General features: G+C 33.2%; 1 pseudogene; it reads right to left on the bottom strand.

Moving 5' to 3' along the window:
- Positions 1-786: 786 nt before the first annotated feature.
- On the bottom strand, positions 787-5,605 carry LOC149551344 (disease resistance protein Roq1-like; annotated as a pseudogene).
- Positions 5,606-14,776: the final 9,171 nt, after the last annotated feature.

Below are 14,776 nucleotides of genomic sequence, written 5' to 3'. Positions count from 1 at the left end.
TAAGGATTAGTTTTAACAATTTTTATTTGAATAAATGTATTGGCTGAATAGCAATTTGTAGTTGGAATAATATATCAGATTTTTTCCCTACAGTAAAACAGAGCCTTCCTTGTTTTATTATCATTTTTTTTTTTATTGTGTTGCTGCTGTTGTTTGAATCCTACAAAAACATGCAAAATAAATGCCCCTCAATCTATAAAGATGTAATGGAAATTATTTGAGTTGAGAAAGCTGCGGATATCTGTCAAGTCGCTGCTAAAATGTTGAATGAAGAACCTCCTCTGAAACCAAGATGAATATCAGGATGAAGAACCTCTTCTTAAGAAATATGTTTTTCTTTATTATTAAAAATTTTTAAAAATATTTATTCGTCATTAAATATGTAAGAAACGAAGATCCTTCATATTAAAATTAATAAATTATTTTAATTATATACACAAAAAAATCACCTTGAAAAAGCTTCATTCATGAACAATATAGCTTAAAAAATCCATTTATGAATTATGTAGATTATCAACAATTTTATGTAAAATTCTCATACTTTTCCACTCGTCACCTTCTCTCGCCCATATCTGAAACCCCTTCTTCATTATTCCATGCCTCTTTAAAGCCTCTGAAACTTCCCTCGCATAACCAGGTTCAATAAATAGTAATTGTCCATTCTCCGTGAAGCAAATCAATGTCAAAATCTTCGCACCACGCATGTAGTAGGTAATTATTTATGTACTCTAGTGAGGTAGAGCCATGAACCACAACTACGCAACATAAAATAACTTTCCACCGTTCCTATTTTTCATCAGTGTCCTCTACTTCATCATCAGTGTATTTCAATCGTTCCCATTCTTCATCAGTCTCCTCCAATCTTTCCAAATCTTCATCACTAATTTTGACAATTTCGGTGACTCTATCAGCTTCAGAAAATAGATACTCGTTTAAACCTGACTCTGCTCCATCCACTGCTCTTCCCATCACAACACACTTCAGTGGCATTCTCTGAAGTAGAAGACAAAACATTGTCAGTTCAAACATCATCCCTGGTTAATTCTTTTTATAAACAGACCAATTCCAACATCACTGCTCAAAATATAACGCTATCTTGTCGGAACTGATGACCGAAACATAGCTGAATTTCAATAATGAAAGTAATTAAACTCGCATCAAAATTAGATTTAGGATTGCCTGTTAAAAATGAGAGTCGGTATTATTACCTTCAACTTATCAATGCAATTCCGTATTACCGCATTGCGCCTGCAACAACAAAGTCTCATGTGTTTTTCAACATGCAATTCATCAAGATTTGCCATGTTCTGCAGCTTCTGAGAATAGTCAATCACAAGTTCCTTCAAGAAGAGCCTTGTTGGCAGCACAATGTTTTCTAACTTTCCACAAGATGCAATGTGAATTCTATTCGTGCAGCTCAGGCTGGTAAACCTAGGCAACTCCACAAGCTCTGGACACTTTTTAATATACAACTCTGTCAGCGCCGCAGGATCACCCGTTCCTGATACCTTTTGCAACTCTGAGCAACTTTCTACACACAGTCTGGTCAGGCATGCTGGCAACATTATGCCTGGTAACTTTCCACAAGAAATAACATCAGAGTCGCAGCTCAGGCTAGAAAATCTTGGCAGCTCTTCAAGCTCAGGACAATTTCTAACTTGCAACTTTCCAATCTCCAAGTTACCCGGCACAGTTTTCAAATTCTCGCAATTAATCAGTCGAAGATATTTGAACTGATCTCCACTCCCATTAATTATAACCCCCACCAAGCAAATTGGACCTAAAAAAATTAGCAACTTCTCAAGCTCTGATGAGCCAAATCTTGTACACGTTCTACACCTGTAGTTTAATGTTTTTAAATTTTGACAATTTTCCACCTCAAATTGTTTCACCATAACACCTCTGTCAAATATTATCGTTTCCAAACATCTCATGCCACTGAGACTCAAGCACTCGAACTCTACTTTCACACAATTAGAAATTTGCAACACTACCAGCTTTGCAAGATCATTTATTCCTGTCACACTTTCCAATTGACTACACTTGGCAATTGAGAGTTTCTACAAGCAGCTCATATGTTCAAGGCCCAGTTGCTCAAGCGCTGGGCACTCGGTAATATTCAACTGTAAAAGCTTGTTAAGATTTGATATTCCTGACAGATTTTTCAAATGACTACAGTGTCTAGTTACAATTTCTTCCAGACAGCTTTGATGTGCAAGCCTCAAGCTTCGGACATTTACTAATATTTAATTGTTCGAGCTTTGTAAGATTATTTATTCCTAACACATTTTTTAAATGATAACAGTTTTCAATTGTAATCTCTTCCAGGCAACTAAGATGTGCAAGACTTAGCTCCTCAAGCTCTGAGCAAAACTCAATCTGAAGTTTTTTCAACTGGGAGGGTGCCTGAAGTTCAAGATGAATTTGTTTAAAATTTTCAATGATTTTAAAATAGTGGCCAGAAACGATCATTAAGAAATGAATTTCACCATAACAATTAAAAAGATAGAACAAAAATATCAGAATACCTATATGTGATTCTTCTTCCACAATGTTTTTAGTCCTATATTTTGGATGTTCAAGCAATGCACATATCTTAGAGAGACCCATGAAGGAATGCCCTCAAACTCGAGCTGTCGTATGCCGTCAAGCTTGAGCCATAGAACAGAATCTGACACCTCAACACAAATATTTGGTTGACCTAAAAAGAATGTAACTTGACAACCCATAGATTTATCGAACATGGAATGGAAACACCTAAGATCGTTTCTGGTCAGGATATTTTTCAATCCCATTGTTTCCTACATACACACAAGCAACTCAATTTTCTATTAATACAGTGACATGTTAATTAATACAGTAACATGTTAAGATTTGCAATATCACAATGCTAAAGCAGAAATCTAGCATACCAAATATTTCAGATCTGGAGGACGCCACAAGCGGAGAGGAGTGCTGAGCTCCAATGCCATTTCTCTTCCCAAGTCCCTCAGGTGGTCATGCATTCTCAACTCAAGTTCCTTATGTACCCAAATCTGTGTTTCCTCTACAAGGCACTTATCTTTGAGCATTTCCAGTGAATGTTAAGTGTTCCAACCTGAATCCTCTCATACTCTTTCAGCTATACCCTTTGGCTTATAAATAGAAAAACAGGCAATATCCATAAAAATCTGTTTTTCTTCATTATTCAAACCGTCAAAACTTATTTTTAGCCTATGCTTCACATCTTTAGGTAGTGTCATACGCGCTTGAATTAATGCTGACCTCCAAAAACTGAGAGGTTTACCATGAACGTGTCGGCCCAGAACCTAGAGAGAGAAAGGCAACCCTCCACAAACGTTTACAAGGGCATCGACTAGCATCTCATATCCATTAGATGAATGGGGTTGGTTGAAGGCATGCCAACAAAAATAGTTCTCTCCCATTATTTTCATCCATTCCTCTTAGATTATAACCATCACTAGACCCTGCTCTTATAAGTAATCCAACATCATGAGTTGTAACAATTACCAGATTATTGCAAAATTTATTTAAGATGTCAATGATCATTAGAGCATTTAATTGCTCCACATGATCGATGCCATCTACAACAATGAGAAAGCTTACATCGGGGCTTCTTTGTAGATGATCTTTGAGATAGCCCATTCCTTCCTTTGTACTTATAGGATTGAAAGATTGTGCCTGGAAGAGATCCTTGAGAAGCTTCCCTTGCAAAGAAGGCAATTGGCATGTCACATGCGCTTCTCGCACATCAAAAAAAAACTTTCTCTATGGTAATTTGAGCTCTTTTGATTGAACAACTCTTTGGCAAGCGTTGTCTTGTCACATGCACCCATGCCAAAAATCCCAACCACCTTAGACTTATACTTCCCTTCTTCAAGCTGGCATTGATTTTCAAAATCTAGTACAAGTTCATTAAGACACCACCTCTGAAAATGTTCCACGAGATTGTCAAGACCTACTGGATATGTGGCAACATGTAAATATGTCTTCTTTTGTACTTTTTTTTGGACTGCTGCTATTATATTTTTGCAGTCTAGGAAATGAAAAAGAAAGCATGAGAAAATAGTTAACTAATTTTAAAATTGAAAAATAATCACTAAGAAAATAACTACCGAAACTGCGAGCTATGAGAAGAGGGCAAGACAAGTCCAAAACAGAGCATACACAATTCAAAAGAATAAAACACACACACGACTCTGCTGCAGCAGAAAACAATTTCCTTTATTCCACACACCTAGATCTGATTTCAATTACATTCATGTATAGAATGAGTGCACATCATATTACATGCATCTAGAAGTTTCTTGACTTCAAAAGATCTAAAACCTTAACCATCAATCATGCTCCTAAAGAACAATTGCTACATGCATTAACAAACATTCAAATACTTTTAGTTACAACTAGTCTATTTGGCTATGGGAATATAAAAATTGGAATAGGAATACTTATTCTTGAATAGAAAATGGGGTTATGTATTCCTATTCTTGTTTGGTTCACCTAAATTTGATGTAGAATTCAGGAACTCAAAAATTTATGTTTTCTAAAACAAAACAAAAAATTGGAATGAGAATACATATTCCAATTCTACCAATTTAGGTGGAATAGCAAATGCCCATTTTTGGGCCAAAATTGGAATATGTATTCCAATTTTATTCCTATTCCAATTTCAACTTGGTGCATCCAAATAGAAAATTCAAAATTTTAAGAATATACATATGCCTATTCCACTTGTATTCCCATTGCCAAATAGACTCTTAAGGATGAACAAATAAACTCCTACCTACATAAACCACATAAATCTTACCCATTAAATTCTTCACTAGCCACAAATGAAATGGATTGAAGTGCTTCCTTCCACTCTGGGAGTTTCTCTGAGTACCTCCTCTCCTTTTCATATTTATTGAATGCATTGGCATACTCCCCCTTTTCTATGAATCGGAGTGCCCATGGCTACACTTGATAAAACACGGTAATTATCTTGGCCTTTGTTTGTGGCATTAGAACTAGCTCAGCCAGACACCAAGCTGACTCTGCATATCTTTTAGAGAGAATGGCGATATGCACTTTAGCAGATTTAATTGCAGTCTCAATTGTAGAACGAAACGACTCCCTAAGAACTCTCTCTTTCAAATCGAGAAATGCTCTGATGCCTACCTCGTTAAGGGAGTTGTAAAGCTGGGTAGCAAGAGTTAGTTTGACATCAGGGCCTCTGTGATTGAAAACATCAAACAATGTTGAAGATTCAGAAACCATTCATCTTCTGCCATCAGGTTGTATTCCACAGAAAGCATTAGATTCATGACTTCGCTGATGAGATGATGAAGAAGCCATTGACTCTAGTTCAAACTATTAAAAAAACCTTTGCAAAATTGGAGAGAGAGGGACAGGGGGTGATGCGGAGCGCACAACAGAAGGGTGAATTAGCCCAATCTAACTCAACAAAATCAAATATCTCCTTCAAGAATCAAACATAATTAATTGTATAACCGATTATATAGAAATTCATAGTCTTTTGTTTCTTCAATACAACTGATACACATTGTTCAACAGCAAAAACTGATATAGAACTAACACATTAAACTTTAATAAAACTCCTGCCCAATAACCGATGCATATAACACCATAAATTCCAAACATTAAAGCCAATTCACATAAAATATCCAACTCTTTCAACATTCGGTTTCTCTAAATGATATACAAATTCAATTATAACAGTTTCTGATATTCGAATATGGATAAACATTAAAAGAATGTGGTTGTGTCGAACAACCAGCAAGCCAACCCAAAACAGTTCATAAACATATCATTCTATTTATTCAACTTGTTTTGGCTACATTCTCTTCGTTGATTCATAACATTCCTCTTACTACTAACTCTCAGTTCTGCATTACAGATATAAAGATCTCCCAAAAACATAACCCGATAACTAAGAAATATAACTAACTCTTAACTTCCCTTTAATCGACTCAAGATGACCGACTTGTAAGATCGGTTGCATATATAAAATAAACTAGTAAATTATCATGACAAAACATTTATTAAAATATTTACATCTACCCAACTTTACCCCACCGATTATATCCATATTAATATTAAGTGTAAACATAAACATTTATAAAGAATGTAATATCTAGAAATGTTTCGAAACTTGTGATGCGCTGCATCATACTTCTGCGGACAAAAAAATTCAAGTTCCATTGAATTGCTGTGATCTTCTTTCGAATTTTCCAATTGTATGTAGGTAATAATTTCACCATAAGAATGACTGAATTGATGCTGCTTGCCATAACATGTGGATTCCAAACTATAAAATGAATACCTTCCATGGTACCTGTGTTGAATCCTAGAGTTTACGTGGAAGAGCAAGGTAAATGAATTAAATAGCTGGCAAGTTCAGTAGTTTCCTGGAATTAACAGGGAAAAGGAAGAGGAGGAAAATGCTTAGAAATCATAGAAGCATTGGTCTGTAAAAGAGGAAGAAAGGTTGAGTACAGGAAAGAAAGGTGCTGTGGGTCCTATCATGGAACGGGAGCAGCTAGAATCTAGAATTTTTTTGACTAACTAGAGAGAAACCCTACATGAATGAAAAAGTGATTGAAATTGAATATGTCATTGCCATGAAGAGTGGGAAAAAGCTTGCAAAATAGACATGTAGAAAACAATAAAGTCCTTCGTGGAAAAAACCAATGGACAGAATCAGTCTTTCGATGTCGTGTTAAGTTAAAGAAGGAAAATGCCTGGAAATTATAGCATCCCCGACATGTACCAAATAATAATGTGGTTTATTCAAAATGCTTCGAGGAGCGGGACCCTTACATGAAGTAAAGCTAAAGGAGATCATATTTTGATCAGAGATGATTTGATTAGACATATGGGGTATCAGTGAATTTAAATAAAAGTATGTGCAAATTAGGGGTATAAATATTATGTAATGTAAAGTTTTTGATAATAATTAAAAGAGAGAATATATATATAATGAGATTTTATTTTGATTATAGATGATTTGATTAGATTCGGGGACATATAAGATTTCAGTGAACTAAAATAAAAGTCTGTGAAGATTAGCAGCATAGATATATTGTATTATAAAGTAAAACGTATGTGTGTGTGTGTGTGTGTTTGTGTGTGCATACATACATATATATATACTAATTCTATTTTGATTACAGATGATTTGTTTAGATTTGGGACACATAAAAGTTTCACTTAATTAAAATAAAAGGGTGCAGATTAGTGACATACGCATATTGTACTATAAAGTATTTCATAATAGTAAAAAGAGCTTTCCATATATTTTAGCAAAAAGTAAATATATGTTTTTTATTATTAATATTTTGCATATTTTTCTTAATTTATAGATTCTATTTTTTATTAGGGAAAAAATTAAATGTAATATTCTTTTTAGTGAAATAAAATTGGTAAATTTTATTTTTTGTTTTTATGTCTTAATTTTAAAGTGATTTAATAAAATAAAATTAACATTTATATTAAGATTATTATTATTATTATTATTTTGTTCTGTTTGCATTCATTTTTATAGAATAAGAATTATCTTTTTTCTACTTACACTTGCTTCTATATGCATATCGTATTTACGTCCACACTTATATTCATACATTCATTCCTTATATTGAAATTAAAATCTTCTTGTCCAAGTTCAATCTTGCATTACTTATAAGGCCACATGGACATATGTTCTAATTTTGAAATTTCTCTAAAAAATTAGAGATAATTGTGACATATCTCATTGGTCTTGTCTTTCAACCCCATACTATAAAGATTTAGTGTTGGAAAGCTAGATAAGCCGCCAAAATAGTTAGGTGCATTTGTGAAAATAAAATTGTTGACAACCAAAGATATGAAATTGTGGCATGAAAAATCCTTTGACAAATAATACACACATGGGAAATTGAAGTTTTATATTCATTACAATTTTTCTTAAGTCCATTAGAGCTATCTTAAGTTCATTAGGACTAATCTAACTTTATTAGGATTGTCCTAAGTTTGTCTAAAGTAAGAAGTTAGACACTTAAGTATGATGAACAAGAGACATAATGCATCGAAGTTCCTACCAATAATTGGAAAAGAAAGAAAATAGAGATTTATAGATAGGAAGGAAGGATAGAAAGAGAGAGTTAAAAGAGAGAATGATACATTATTAGAAGGACAAGTAAAGATAGAATGATAGAGAGAGTTGAAGGGAATTTTAAAAATATTAATAATTATATTATTTTAAGAAATGCATAAATAACAATAGAAATTATATTATATGAGTGAACTACTCATTTGAAATATTTAATTTTGAAAAATAAATTGTTGATTACTTAATTCAAACTACCAAAATATTTAGTAAGTTTGAGGGCTAGTATTAGTTTAACAATTTGTAAAATGGTATAAAAAAAATTAGAGCACAATCATGAAATAGTAGCTAGTAGAACATGGTGCAAACTTAAAGAAATAACGTTTTACAATTGGCAATAATAAACATCAATATAAAACTAATAAATATATTTAAAATAAGAAATATAAAATATTTAACTCTATATTTTAATTTGGTAAAAAAAAAAAAATTGCGACAATTAATATTGATTAGACATTATTTTTCTTCAAAGTGTTGTGAGGTGGAAGATAAAACTATTACTTTTTGAAAATCTAATGAACTTATCACAAATGTGGAAAATATAAAGTTGTAATTAATGCATTTATTAATGAATGATAGAGTTGTTAGAAAATATTTGTATTTTTGTTGGAGAAAATTAATTTTTCTCCCTACCAAAAATAGAATGGTCCAATAGAGTGAATGAAAAATGTGATTTATAAAATAATGAAAAATTAGAAAAAGATATAAACATTTGAAGTTTCTTTTGATCTTTTAAATCCTATGAGTTGATTGGTCAATTTAATTAAAAATTTGAATTGAATGAAAGCAATATATCCTACCTTTGGAAGGAACTAATAATGAATAATAATGAAGGATGTAGATATACGTAAGTTCTAATTCTAAATATTTGCTATATATCTATTTTACGTGGAAATTGAAATCCATATTTCAAACTGAGGACAACTCGTGAAATAGTTAAACACTTTAATTGCTTTGTCTACTTTTATAGCTTACATTCTATGAAACATTTTGTCATGTACCTTATCGTTTGTGCATTTTCTGCAATTGTGAGATTTTATGGGAATGCATTCTTTTCGAGGCAATTGGTGAAACAAACCCATGAGCCTTGTTTATGCTACCCCATTTTGAATGCATGTATGTCTTATAAAAGCCAGTATATGCTTCTACGAACAGCTCAAATTTCTTCCAGCTCTCCTAGTTTTGCACAGGTTGCTTCGTATAAGGGTGCCTATCAAGCAGCTGAAGGTTGTAGCTAGACTATTATGTACCGTGATGATCCGCCATAAATATCCCGACATTAATACTTTCCCACAAATTGTGTGTCATGGCATCAAGATTGCGCAACACTCGCAAATAAATGAAAAGAATATGATTGGTACGCCCTCAACAAATTGTGTTCTTGAGGAAGACACAACGTAAATGAAATATTTGCGAACATAAATGAAGAAAACCGACGCAGCAGCAACATCAATTATTTACTAGTAAAATTTAAATAACATGGCTACAAATTTGAAATTAATTACATTTTGATACTTTTATAAGCCGGGGCAGCAAGGACAGGAAAGAGGGAGAATAATATCATGCATTCCCCTGTTTTTCTTTCTTTCTTAGCTGCGCCACAACAGGAGACTATATTTAGAAAACCGGATCCCCAAAAATAGAGTATATTAAGAAACCCCCAAAAACAACCTATATATGTAATTTAAGAGCCACCGTGGCTTCATCGGATGTCATCATCAAATATTAAGAGCATAAATTCGTCGACCATTCTCAAGTTCAGAAGCAGCAGTAGAAGTCAGGAAATTGGGAATGAACATTTACTGGGCAAATAAACGAACGTGTTGCGTCCGACGAAAGTGTTGCTGAGCAGCTACGAATGATGCCACTTCCTTTGGATGTGAATTGTCTTTGCTCTTCATACTACTCCAAAGAAATTTTACACCTGTTATTTGAAATAGAAGACTTTTACTGTGATTCCGGGCTTTTTTATCAGATAGTTTGAGTGAACCGGAATCGTGATGATGAACTTGCTTATTAAAGCCCATCTTGTACGCCAAAAATATCGATTGCTCAAAATATTCAAGCTCTGTGTTTGCAATAATTTGCCAATAATTGCTAGTACTGGTTGCTCTGAGGTGTTAATTAGCAGGGATGCGAAGCATTTTATAAGGTTTACTGAAATTTATTTTCTTGGTGTGCAAGGCAAATTTTTAGTTGAGAGCACGTGCGACCTCATTTCCTCACCTCATTGACATTTCGAGTGAATGTATGTGGAGCGTAACTTTCTCTTTTCAAGGTTGCTTGAATTGACTCTGGACTTTGTATGGAATCTCAATCTTTTGCGACGCGAGGTCATAATGGTCAAAGACTTGACTCCACTATTTTGAATACTACACAAAAATTCCAATAAAACCGTGTGTATGAAGACACATATTGACAAAAGAATATGGAACAAGAGCTCTGGTGGAGCTTGAGTCTTGCCTCATGTTGAAGAGGAAAGATAAATTTGTGCAATAGTTGAGTCATAATTTAATTAAAAAATTATATTTATGTTGGAGAATCAGGAACGTTAGAAATGTAAAATTAAGGCACTTTTAAAAAAAAGCATAAATATACTTACATTATTATTTTTAATTATCAAATCTTGTTTTTATTTATTAATTATATTTTTCAATGTACTATATAATCTTTGTGTAAATGTCTAATATATATAATTTCATTATACATTATAGTTTTATAGATATTTAAATATAATTGATTTGTGTTATATTTTTCCTTAATACAAGTAAATTAATAAAAGTCTATTTCATAATATAAACATTTATCATATATCTAAAAATTGTTACACTTCATAATTTTATATTTATATTTTAAAAATATAATGCACATAACTAATATTAATTAAACAATAAAAAATATAATAATACATGTAAAAGACAAATATTTTAAATAGATAAACTTTGTTATTTAATATTTTTAGAAGGTTCAACATCTTTGGAGGGTTGGTGATAGATGAAAATAGGGTTTTTTTAAAATATTGGGTAGGCCGAAAGCTCCAATTGATGATGCTCTCGAAAGAACTCAATGCTGGGACTCATACCATTAGTGTAAGAGCCATCTATCGGCAAGTATAATGCGAGTAGATGCAACAGGAATTCTTTCCCTATCAGAAAGAGAAGTTTTCCCTGATAGAATGAGAAAATGATTGGAAATCCTTAATTACAATTCCATTAATAAATAAAAAGTTTACCTCACCATAGAATCCATTTAAGTCCTGTCACCAATTTTGGATCCATTCACCAGGGAGCCATAATAGCCAGCCATTGCTCGTTCCATATCCATATGTGATCATCCAGTAGTAGAACCAACCATAGATAGAGGGGTAGTAACATCATAGACATAGTCATAGGTAGGAGCAATACTATTAGCATCTTCGCCAGTTGAACCAATTGATTCAGTTGACCGAGCTGATGCCAATGGGCCTAGAATTTGTAAATGATCCAGCAAGGGCATAGGTGAGAGCAGAGGTAGTAGTAGCAGTGGGGAACGAAAAGTTGCCAACATCTGAGAAGGCAGGGGTAAGGCAGAGGCACCACCAATTCCAAAGTTGGTTGGATCATTCTATTATAATTTAAAATTGTTTCTTATAGAAAAATAATGATGAATTAAAAAGTCATACCATCATTCATAATTATATCTTAGAATATTATTTTCTACATTTTAAAAGAGAATTATATCTAATAAAATCATAAAAATTTTCAATTCATATTTTACAATATATACAAATACTTTATTAAAAAAATTATAAAGCAAAAAATTTCACAAATTGCATAGTCAGAGACTCAAATTCTGTACAACTCTTATTTATTTAATGTTTGCAACTCTTATAACATGCAGTCTGATAAGCTTTAGAAACATTAAGTAAGATAAATATTTAATTGAGAAAATGCATTATAGGTTTATAGTGCTCACAAGTATAAAGGTACAATAAGGTATTGACATTTTCTTAATCTTCAAAAGATTGAATATCATAAATAAAATGAATATGAGATATTTAGAAGTATTTTACTGGGCTGCATTTACTATTGGAGTGATGTTTTCTAAAAATTGAAAAGTTAGCATTGAGAGAATAATTTTTGTTTCAACAATCATTAATAATATATATTTTAAAGATTTTTTGAAACACTACCATTCATATTTTTATATCAATATTGATTTAAATTTATCTTTACAAATATTAGTAATTAATATATATATTAAATTTAGTACTTATTTATGAAGTGTTTAAATTAATGTCATATTTATAATTAGTATACTGTTGAAAAAGTGTATAATTTAATTAACCAAATTATTAAATATTTCATGTAGTATTTATTAAATTATTTTTAAAAGTATAAGACATGAAAACAATAGAGACAAAATAGATTGTTCTAGATCTTCCTGTAGAAAATTCCAGATTTATTAACGTTTCTAATGGCATAGCATATTGACCATATGAAATGAAATCTCCTGCGTATTTTTCATTGCCTTATTTCTTTCTTAAGATGACTGAAAAAAACATTTCAGTCTTTGTGGTGATTCATGCTGTAGGCACAGAATTTGAAGCTGGATATTAATATTTTGAATGACTGTCATATCCGATTTCTTCCTTGAAAAGAAAAACTTAAAAAGCACAAAATTCATACCTATTCGTTTATGTGCCTCAACGAACGAGATTGAGTTTTGCATTGCTACGAACGGCCTTGATGTTACGGCTGCCTTAATCCGGATCAACCGTTCAGAACAAATTGAAACCAACCACCTGCAGCTCCCACTACCTGGCGTCCACCCTTGAATACTGCCCTCTTCCTTTCAATTTGCAGAGTCCAGAAGCTTAAATTGAGCTAAGTCAGCCGCCGTTATGTAGCCGTTGTCGTCCTTGTCAAAGGCACGGAAAAGCTCGAGCAAATTCTCCTGGTTATTGCAGATATCCACATTATCGGCCATTTCAGGGGCTATGACGCTCAATAGCTCCACAAATTCAATTTGGCCGTTGCCGTTGGCATCCACACTGGCAATAAAAGGACAGTATGCAACGTAGCCATAGTGGTGAATAATTCAGGGACCTGCGATTTTCTCCTCTCTATATAATCAATTGCTGCCCAACACAGAACTAAAAATTGTTTCTGTTCTTTCTTATTCTTCCTCTAATTCAGATTGAGAAGCATTACATATAGTTAACATATCTTCAACTCTCTTCATCCCAGATAGATAAAACTGTGTGTTGGTGTCGATCAGGAGAAGTGGTTTAATGGCAAACATATTGGTATTGGTGTTACTTCTCAGACAATATTATTCAGCCGATGGAGTCGAAGAAGTTTCCATAAAAATAAATCAAAATTTTTGTAACAAAAAAATAATATTTACCCCTGGTAAAATTCTCACTTGCGAATATAAATTATTGTTTCAAAATTAATTAAAAAATATACTTCTTGTTTTTTAATGGAGGGTTCAGACCTGCAACGCAGCCCAGCGAAGCACGAAGCCTGTGAGCTACCAACCAATGAAGGCCACCTAGACGTTTTAGGAACCCGATACAGGCTCACTCGTGCCTAAAACCTCTTTGGCTTAGAGCGAGGGACTGAGAAGCATCCACACTGCCAAATTCGCTCGGGGCACGCTTCGGCCTCATCCCTTATGATGTCTTTGGGCCTTGCATTCAGCAAGATTTGATCTCTGGTGGGCTCTTGTAATGGGCCCTTGTAATGAGCTCTAATACCACTGTAATGGACGGACACCCAGGAATGCCCAAAAGTTGAACCAAGGCTGAAATTATATTAATGCTGAGAATGCTGCAATCAATTACGAAGAGATGTATTCCAAATGCCAAACCCTAAGGGAATGACGTCTAGAATGTTACAATAGAGAATGAACATCTTTTATTGCCCAAAAAGGAGTGTGATTCACACATCCAAGCTCTTATCAAATGCAATTCACAATCATTCGATACAATAATTTGATGCTCAACAATGAGACTTTCACCCTTATTTATCCTTTTCCTTCACCATTCTAGAAGGTACTAAAAAATTAATTAATTGCAAGTGCTAGAAGCTTCCCCTTTTCAATAATTAATGCACTCTCTAGAAACTCCTCCTTTGCAATACAATAATTAAATGTGCTTCTAGAAAATTAAATTACTAGAGGCTTCCGGCTTTTCAATAATTAATACACTCTAGAAGCTTCTTCGTTGTAATACAATAATTAATTAAATTAATTAAATATAAAGTCACCTATTAATTTTTAATTTATTTAATGACTTTATAAGAAATTAATTTAATTTCCTCTTATGCTCCATTTAGACTTTGGAGAATGTGAAGACTAAAAGATGGGGTCATTATAGTCCGCCCTCCTTGAAATTGCTTGTCATCAAGCAATCAAGCAACCTAATGAACCCGAATCTCCACCTGGATCCCCACTGCTTGAGTTGTGCTAGCTCCTTAAACTGTAATTCAGGATCCCTAGTATAAAATCTCTCTATGAGCTTCTTAGTGAACTCCTCATAAGATGTGATCTGATTATGTCCCAAGGTTACCATGCCATAGTGCCACCACTCATGTGCTGGTCCATCCAAGTGAATTGCTACATACTTTATAGCCTCCTCTTCAGACATAG

Source organism: Cupressus sempervirens, chromosome 6 (assembly GCF_028749045.1).
Source record: "Cupressus sempervirens isolate cs-2001-9-10 chromosome 6, ASM2874904v1, whole genome shotgun sequence".
In the NCBI taxonomy this organism is placed as follows: domain Eukaryota; kingdom Viridiplantae; phylum Streptophyta; class Pinopsida; order Cupressales; family Cupressaceae; genus Cupressus; species Cupressus sempervirens.
The sequence above is the reverse complement of the archived record's forward strand: the minus strand, read 5'-3'. Positions and strand labels throughout refer to the sequence as shown.